The sequence below is a fragment of the Melozone crissalis genome, unplaced genomic scaffold, assembly GCF_028551555.1.
Source record: "Melozone crissalis strain CALT ecotype California unplaced genomic scaffold, PUWL_Pcris_2 ptg000111l_1, whole genome shotgun sequence".
Taxonomy (NCBI): Eukaryota; Metazoa; Chordata; class Aves; order Passeriformes; family Passerellidae; genus Melozone; species Melozone crissalis.
The window spans coordinates 5,323,943-5,333,512 of NW_026535888.1; the positions used below are offsets into that span (position 1 = coordinate 5,323,943).

Here is a 9,570-nt window from a genome sequence, read left to right on the forward strand (position 1 = left end):
ATTCTTGGCTGCAGGAGCCCTGCCTGGCCCAGGAGACAGCAGAGATGCATCTCTGTGCACAGTGGGATCCAGGAGCCAGCATGTAGCAGCGGCACGCGTCTCGTGGCGCTGGAAGAAAACCCCAGAGCATTTCCCTGTGGCCACAGCGCTGAGGAGAGAGCGCAGCCGAGGAGATGCTTCCGCTGGTCGCCGTGAGCTGTGGAGGGAGCGGCTCCATGCTGCCCATCCCATTGGAGAAGTGGTGGCAGTACGATGAAGATACCACGGACTGGGACAGGGGAAACATCCCCCTGCAGCTCAATGGCATCGTGATGTCCCCGCAAGCCGAGGCACAGCTGGCGTGTTCTTCTGGAGCACGACGTGGAGCTGGGAACACCATCCTGGAGCTGGCTGCTGGCAGGGCAGGGCTGATTGGCTTTGGCTGTGGCCCCTGCCTGGAAGACACGCTCTGCGCCCCGATGGAATCAAGATGAGTCCCCAGCCGGCGCAGGGGCGGAGGGATGCTGGTGCTTCCAGGCATGGCAGGGCTGGGCCTGGCCACGTGCCGGAGGTTCCCCGCTCGGCAGCGCTGGGGAATATTAATTGTTCTGCCGGCCGCCGAGTTGCTTTTTGGTGGGACTGGGGACAGGTGTTGTGGAAGGGGAGCCGGCTCCTGGCCTTGCTGACAGCTTCTGCCAGGCAGCCTGGCACGGGCTGAGGCGGGGGCAGCCAGCCTGACAAAAGCATCCATCCATGTGGATGGGGGGATGGCAGAGGGGGACGGGTTCCAAAGCTGTTCCCCAGCTGGCCTGCTCTGCAGGCCCTTGAGGAAGGGCTGCGTTTATGGGCAGGAAAGGTGAGGATTTTCCCTACCCGTGGACAGGTTTAATTCTCCCATGGAGTGGTCAGACTCTCCACAGGCCCATGAAACAGTGACAGGCTTTGTGCTTTTTCTTTTTTCCAGGTCTTGTTTTGAATTGGCATTCATGCAATTGTTCTTTGTTTTTCCCAGGAGGATTACACCTGGTGCCTGGACCGGACGGGGAAGCGCCTGCAGCATCCGTGGAGCGCGTCCAGTGCCAGTGCTACCCCAGGGGCCACGGTCTGCAGGGACAGCCCCTTCCAGAAGGACGAGGACCTGGTGCATGATCGGCTCCTCTCCTGGCAGCAACTCTCCAGAGGTGGGCATCCGGATCCACAGCTCGGCTGACAGAAGGGCTCTGGGCAGGCGGCAGCTGGAACGCGGGCATGACGCTCCTGCAGCTGCTGAGGAGGTTGCTGTGCCGTGATTAAGCAGAGGAGGTGGAATGTGGCCTGCCACGCTGCCCTTCTCTACAAACAGAGAATGGTTCGGGAGGTTTGGGCTCTGAGCATAGCCAGCAGCCTGGCCTGGGCACAGCCATGGCGGGACAGGGGGACAGGAGCCTGCTGTGACTGACCGTGGCTCTCTGGTTTCTCTCCGCAGGCTGCTAGCGCCTCATGCCATGGGAATGGCCCCACTTGGCCTGCCAGGCTGGGAGGGCTGGAGGGCGGCCGGCGTTCATTTGCTGTCAAAAATAAATTGGGTTGTTTTGTCATTGTCATCATTGGAGCATTTCTTTCATCCTTTCCAAGCTTTTGGCCTTCTGTGATAAATGAATGTGGTTCATGCTAAGAAAATTGTAATTATATCAATATTTTTGGAAAATAATTGGAAATGTAAATGTGATTAATATTATGAAGCAAATGGGTTTCTTTGTAGATGATACATGTGGGAAAAAGTATACAGGAGATTGGAATTGGCCTTGATGAACAAAAGTTAGGAAGACTCTCAAGTCAGAATTGGCATCAAGACAAAGTTAAGACAACTCCCAGGACAGGATCGGCCGTGACATGAATAAAGTTGGGACAATTCCAGACAGGGAGTCTAAAATAGTGCTCTTATCTATAAAATAATAAGGCTTACTTGGAACACAGTGCTTACTTACATAACACAGGACTTGGGGCACATGTACAACCTGCCAGGTTATTCAGAGGACAGCGAGGAAGACTGCTGGCCTTCCTCCAAGAAGAGCACCAAAGAGCCATAAGCCCCCTTAGCCACAGCGGAAGCATGCGCTGCGTGTGCTGTGGTGATGTAGATTTCAAGAATCGGAAATAGGAGGAGATTTACAGGAAAATATTGATGAATATGTATTAGCACACAGTATATAAGTTGTGTTGGGATCTTTTTGCCTTTTGCACGTGAGGCAGGGTGGGAAGCCCTCCCCATACCCCGATCGATGGGTTTTGCTTATGCTTTATCCAAACCACTGCCAAATTTCTTTTTGTAACTACTGGATGCTATTTGATCGTATTATTTTATCTCAATTAAAACTGCTGCTAAATTGTAAGTTTGTGGTTTATTAGACATATGGGACCACATATATAAGATCAGGAATATGACTTAATAGTTTACAAAACCAAAATGCATATTATTCAGTTAAATTAACAAGGAATAGAAAAGCATTCGAGACTTAATCACAAAGGATAAAGTAACAGAAATAATGATACTTGATTAAATGAATACGTTTTTACTTAATGAGTTAATAGCTCAGTCTCCTCTGGCTTTTGATCTCCTCCCCAGAAGGGGTGCAGTTCTTTGATCTCCTCTCCATGGGGGGCACAGTCCTTAGGGTTTGGTCTAGGCTTTGGCATGGGGTGTTGTGTTTTGGATGATGATGACTGCCAAAAACCCCCATAAAATCTCCCCCGGACCCCCAAATTCACTCAAACCCCCTCAAACTTCCTCCCAACCACCTTAGGAAAAATTTTGGGTGGATTTTGGGGGGGGTTTGGGTACCTCATGCATGCCGAAGTGGGCGTAGGATTCAAACCCACTAAAAATTCTCCCCTAAAATTCCCCTAAAATCCCTCCAAATCTCCCCCAAACCCCCAGAGGATGGATTTGGAGGAAATTTTGGGTTAATTTTTGGTAATTTTGGGTCAATTCTGGGTGGGTTTTGGGTGGTTTTGGTACCTCCCGGACACCAAATTTGGCGTAGGATTCAAACCCAGACAAAATCTCCCTCAAATCTCCTCAAAACCCTCCAAATTCTCCCCTAAAATGTGGGGGTTCCCAGGAGGGGGCATCGCTGATCCAGGGCATCGAGGCGCTGCCTGCAATCGTCCATAACCGCCCCTAAGGAGCCTCCAGGGCTTTACCCTCCATGAGCTGCAGCAGACGTGTCAGGAAAGGTGACAAGAGCCCGTGGAATGGTCCTTGTTGCAGGCAGATTAGCCGCTTGTAGCTCTTCAAAACTCCCTCCCATTAAAAACATAAAAACTTAAACCGTTCCTAAATGTGAAAAACACGTTCACTCTCCTGTGAAAATGTAAAAAGTTTAACAAAGGACAATGGGAGACCAGGACCATGGAGCAAAGGTTATCACGGCCGGGTGCATCTTGGCACTGGGGATCCCCCTGAAATACCTTTCCCCTTACATCAGCCTGTTGCATATTCATAGACCCCATAGTTTGCACAGCAAACTTTACCCCCAAACTAGTTTACATGCTTCAAGAACGGTTTAGCATGGCTCTTCCTTGGATCTACCTTTTTAGGGCATGCAGATTCCTTGGTTGTGGTTTTAGTGCATTCTTATCACCTCCCGTTTTTGGGCCTTGGTCCATTCTGCCTTCAGACGGGGAGTGCTGATAGTTGGCAGATCTGTACAGGTTTCCTCATCCTGTGTGCATTGGACGTTATCCCATCCAAGCAGGCAGTTTCACACAAGCAGCTATTTCACTAAGCTTAATTAACGACAGAAAACAAAACTGTATCTTTACAACACAGTTACTTTACATCACACATATAAAATCTATTTTAATATCTGTGAAAAGCCAATATTATAATACGTATCCATAAAAATAAACCTCTCGCTGAATGATGGTAGATGTCGGTCCCATGGCCCAGTCCCAGTACTGGGAATTTTGCTTCCCTTACTGGAAATTCCCCTCCTCATAAGCTTTCTACCCCCATGTTTTTAAGGTCACTATCGTTATACACATATATTATAATATTGGCTTTTCAAAGATATTAAAACGTAGTTTATATCTGTGTGTTAAAGTAACTGTTATTGTCTTGGTTTGAAAAGACAGGTGTCAGCTAAGGAAGGCAGGTTCCTCCCCTGGAATGGAAAATGTAAACTCCCTCCCTCTGAATTGTTGTAATTTTGAAATTAAGGGGCTCTCAAGCAAAGATATGGGAATAGGAATAACAGGTTTTATAAGGAAAAATTAAAAATACAAATGCTGTAGTACAAACAAACAAAACCACTGACAGAGTCAGAACAGTACCTGACACCCTGTGGGTCAGGCTGTTGGCAGCAGTCCCAGTGAATGGTGGCTGCAGCCCTCCTGCAGTGCCAGGTGTGGTTCTGTTGGGGCAGGGATCCTGGAGAAGGGTGGAGTTTTCCTCTGAATGTCTGGGCTGCTGCAGATGGGCCGGGGAATCTTCTGTCCTCTGGGAATCCAGTGGAGAAGACAGCTGCTCCTCTGGGAATGCAGTGGGAAAAGGTTGATCCTCTGGGAATCCAGTGGGAAAAGGCTGCTGTGGAATTCCAAACCTCAGATTCTATCCAGGTAGGAATGCTTGGCTCCTGCTCCTGGGCGGAGCATCACCTAATGGCAGGATGTCATTTTATCAGCCATGCAGAGACACTCAATGGCCCATTAACAGCAGATAATTAATAATTAATGGTCAGTCCATTATCAGAAGATATCTCCTGGAGGGAGGATTGGTTGTGGAAGAGATAAACTGCCCAATGAACAGAAGATAACTGCCCCACCTCTGACAGATGGCAAACAGAACACACACTTATCTTGCAATCCAGGACCTGTCCTCACTGGCTGCCCCCATTCTCCAGAGTTCATGGTATGCAGGGAGGCTGCAGCTGCTGATGTCGGGAACAAACAAGTTGGGTCTTGGTTTGAGAAAGCTCCAGAATCCATTTCTGACCCCCGACAGACAGGGCAAAGGCAGAGCCATGGGGTTTTTATAGGGTATCCCAGGGCTGGAGTTGGGGTTTGGGTCAAGGGAGGAGTTCTTAGCAACACAAGAAGGGTGAAATCAAATTCCTGCCTCTTAGACACAGAGGCACTCCACACAGAATGTGTCCCCAAGTCCTAAATTCCCCCTCCAACTCCTGATTAATGGAGGGACTTTGGACATCTTTGATCAATTTCATTCATTTAACCCTGTTTGGCTGCTTTTAAAAGACAAAGATGAAGCAGAAGAAAATTCAGGCCAAACGGAAAGGAGAAGCAGCCAGGTGTGTTCCCACCATGGATCACAGGGAATGTGAGTGACCAGGGCTGTGCCCAAAGTGCCTCCTCCAGTGGGGGACGGAGCTGGAGCAGCGCACGAAGCTCTTCCCGCACTCGGGGCACTCGCAGGGCTTCTCTTACTGGTGGCTCCACTGGTGCTTGTTCAAGTGAGAGCGCTTTGAGAAGCTCTTCCCACACTCCTCACACTCGTAGGGCCTCTCCCCAGTGTGAATGCGCCTGTGGGTGACGAGGGTGCAGTTGTGCTTGAATCCCTTCCCGCAGTCGGGGCATTGGAAGGGCCTCTCCTCTCTGTGAACGCGATAGTGCCAGAGGAGACAGGAGCTGGTCTTAAACCTCTTCCTGCATTTATCACACTCGTAGGGCCTCTCCCCAGTGTGGATCTTTTGGTGGCGGATCAGGTAGGAATGCTGCCTGAAGCCCTTTCCACATTTCCCACATCTGTGCGACCGTTTTCCAGTGTGGATGTTCCGGTGCTGAATCAGGTTGGCGCTCTGTCTGAACCTCTTCCCACACTCCCCACACTCATAGGGCCGTTCCCCAGTGTGGGTCCTCTGGTGCCTGATGAGGGTTGAGCTCCGACTGAAGCTCTTCCCACATTCCTCACACTCGTGGGGCCTCTCCCCAGTATGGATTTGTCGGTGCATGACAAGATGGGAGTTGTGCCTGAAGCCCTGCCCGCAGTCGGGGCAGTGGAAGGGCCTCTCCTCTGTGTGCGTGCGCTGGTGCTGGAGGAGATCAGAGCTGGACTTAAATCTCTTCTTGCATTGATCACACTCATAGGGCCGTTCCCCAGTGTGAGTCCTCTGATGCCGGATCAGCTCGGCTCTCAAGCTAAAGCTCTTCTCACACTCCTCACACTTGTAGGGCCGTTCCCCAGTGTGGGTCCTCTGGTGCCTGATCAGGGTTGAGCTCCGACTGAAGCTCTTCCCACATTTCTCACACACGTAGGGCCTCTCCCCAGTGTGGACCACCTGGTGCCTCATCAGCTGGGATCTCAAGCTGAAGCGCTTCATACATTGCCCACACTCATAGGGCCTCTCCCCGGTGTGGATTACCTGGTGCCGGATCACGCTGGAGCTCCGGCTGAAGCTCTTCCCACATTCCTCACACTTATGGGGCCTCTCCCCAGTATGGATTTGTTGGTGCATGACAAGATGGGATTTGTGCCTGAATCCCTTCCCACAGTCGGGGCAGCGGAAGGGCGTCTCCTCTGTGTGCGTGCACTGGTGCTGGAGGAGATGGGAGCTGGTCTTAAATCTTTTCCTGCATTGATCACATTCGTAGGGCTTCTCCCCAGTGTGGGTCCTCTGGTGTTTCATCAGGTCAGAGCTCCCCCGGAACCTCTTCCCACACTCCACAGGTTTCTGGGGCTTCTCCCCATCACGGAGCTGCTCATGGAGCACCAGCTCCGAGCTCTGGCTCCATCTCCGGCCGCCTTCCCGGCCCAGGCTGGCTCTTTCCCCCTCAGATCCCTGCCAGCTGCGTTTGCAGCCCCTCCTTGTGCGGTATCTCCAGGGCTTTTCCTCCCCTTTGGATTCCTGCGCCGTGGAGCCGCTCAAAATGGCCTCTTCCACCAGGTTCTGCCACGGGCATTTGTCCTCCCTGCTCTCCATGCTCAGCTCCTGCTCTGGGGGAGGAAGGACAAGGACAGGATGGGATTTGCCTCCATACCATAGGCAAGGGCAAGGAGATCCCCCAGGGCTGATCTGCAGTCGGGCCCATGCTGGGCTGGGAGATGGAGCAGCACAGAGGGGAAAGGGGCACTGACTTCCTCCTCACCTGCCTCAGTGTCCGTGGGCATCTTCCTCTTCCTCACAGCCTGCCAAGGGTTGGCAATGGGAAATCCTGGTTTGGGGAAAACAAGGGATGAGCACATTGAGTTTGACGGTCCCTCTGCCCAAGTCCATCTCTAGGAGTCACTGGCAATCTGGGTGGCATAAAAACCTCCCAAACACCAAGATTCAGCCCTGGAAAAGCCTCCCAGGAGTTCCCCACCCCTGGTCCCTCGTCTTTGGTGTTTGGGGGTTGCCCCTGTCCCAGCTGCTGGGGCCACGCTTGGATTGGGGGTCCCCCTTCTCCTCGGTCCCTGCCCTGCCCAGGCTGCAGGCAGTCCCAGCAATGCCAAAAGCTCCCCCCTCTTGGCTCTCCCCATTTTGGGATGCCGGGGCTGTTTGGGCTCCTGGGCTCCCTTCTCCCCTCATTCTCTGCTCTGGGCTGCAGCGGCTCCAAGGAGTCCCCCCTGCCCCTCTCCAGGCTCTTGAGGCTCCCGCCAATGGCAGCGCTCCCCCCTCTCTGGGCTCCCCACTTTGGACTCCTGGGGCACACAGGGCTCTGCTCCTCCAGGCTGCCTCTGCCGGCAGCCGCCACCGGCACCCCGCGATGTCCCCCCCGAGGGGCCTTTTCCGCTCAGCCTTGTGTGGGATCTCAGTCTCTCAGAACTGGGGTGCAGGGTGAACGAGACCACCCCTGGGGGGCTCGGGAGTCCTGGAATGTTGCCAGAAATGTCTGGTGGCTGGACTTTGATCCCACAGGGGAGATGACATCAGTATGAGGACAGGAGGATTTCACCGGGGTGAATGGTGAAGGGATAAGTTAATTGGAGTGTGAGATACAGGGTTTAAGATTTCTGTACAGGGGGGTCTATAGAAGTAAGATGGAGGAATTGGGGCGTGCCCTTCTCCTTCTTCTTCTTCCTCTAGGCCTCCATCTTCTGTGGTGGTGTTGGCACTCTGGGATTGGACCTTACTAGGGGAACACTGGTTAATAAGGGTAGAGGGTATTGGAGAAAAATGATAAATATTGTATACGTAACTCCGGGTATAAAGATAGGTGGCCGCCCCAGGGGCTCTCAGTGTGTGTGCCCATGGCTGACTGCTGAGCAGAACTCTGTCAGGCCAAGAGAAAATCTTTTAGATAAGCAATTAATAAACACCGAGATCGAGAAAAAATCTGAAGTTTCTTCTCGTCCTTTGGAGCACGGGTGACCCAAGGCCATCTTGGGCTTTTCCCAGACCATCTAAACAGCCCCAAAATCCGACACCTTGGACTGCTTCATTCTCCAAACATGCCCCCAAAAACCCCACCCAGGGACCCCCCGGGATGTCTGGGCCGGGCTCCCCCTCCCCGCTAACCGGCGCAACAGGGGGGGCGATGATCCCACAGGTGGGGGCCGCACGTTCAGGCAGGGCTCCAGCGCATGGTTCCATCTGTTCAGCCTTGATCCGCCTTTGTACCTCCTCTTCCTCTTCCTCCCGCTCCTCCTGTTCCATCCCTTCTCCTCCTCCTTCTCCCTAACCGCACCTCCTTCTCCTCTTCCATCCTTCCTCCTCCTCCTCTTTCCCCACCTCCTTCTCCTCCTTTGTCCCTCCCTTTCCCTCCCTCCTCCTCCTCCTCCCTGACCCTCCCTCCTTCTCCTCCTTCTTCCCTCCCATTTTACCCCTCCTCCTCCTCCTGCTCCTCCCTAACCCCACCTACTCCTCTTTTTTCCATCCTTTCTCGATCTCCGTTATCCCTCCTCTTCCATGCCATCCCTGTATTTCCAGTCCCGGTCCATGTGATCCCAGTTTGGTGGGATCCCAGTCCATAGAATCTCAGACCAGTTTATCCCAGCGTGTATGGCCCGGATCCATAGTGTCCCAGTCTGTGCAGTCCCAGTCTATAGGATCCCATTTCACAGGGTTCCAGTTTATACAGTCCCAATCCCTATTTGGTCCCATTCCAGTTTATCCTTTTCCGTAGGATCCCAGTGCAGGCTATCCCAGTCCAGTTTATCCCAGTCCATAGGATCCCAGCTGCATATAATCCGAGTCCATAGGATCCCAGTCTAGGCTATCCCATTCCAGTTTGTCCCAGTGCATAGGATTCCAGTCTCTCAGGCATCTGCTGAGTAGGGAACTGGGATAACTGGGGGGCACAGGATAGCGGGGTGGGGGGTATTACAGCGACCTGAGTGGGTCGCTGGTGGTGAGAGAAAGACGGTGAATCTTGTTTCTTGATCAGAAGGCTAGATTTATTGATATACATAATACATTATGACTATACTAAATAGAATAAAGAGAGCAGTTTCCAGATGCTGCTGCTAGGCTAAGAATAGAAAAGAAAGAATCTATAACAAAGTTGTGTCCAAGGACTCAGTCCCTAGCTTGCACCCGTGATTGGCCTCCAATTATAAACATAGAAGCATGAGCCAATCAAGGTGCATCCCATTACATTCCACAGCAGCTGATAACAATTGTTTACATTCTCTTCTGAGGCCTCTGCCTTCCAGAAGACGCAGAAATCTGAAAG

The 9,570-nt window shown here is 52.3% G+C and overlaps 1 long non-coding RNA gene across 1 annotated transcript; it reads right to left on the minus strand.

The window, feature by feature from the left end:
• Nucleotides 1-6,752: 6,752 nt before the first annotated feature.
• LOC128947999 (uncharacterized) lies at nt 6,753-8,478 on the minus strand. Its single transcript, XR_008484079.1, has 3 exons — nt 8,415-8,478; nt 7,063-7,128; nt 6,753-6,910 (listed from the first exon to the last, which is right to left on the minus strand). It is a non-coding gene; the product is annotated as an uncharacterized LOC128947999 (long non-coding RNA).
• Between the last annotated feature and the right edge of the window lie 1,092 nt (nt 8,479-9,570).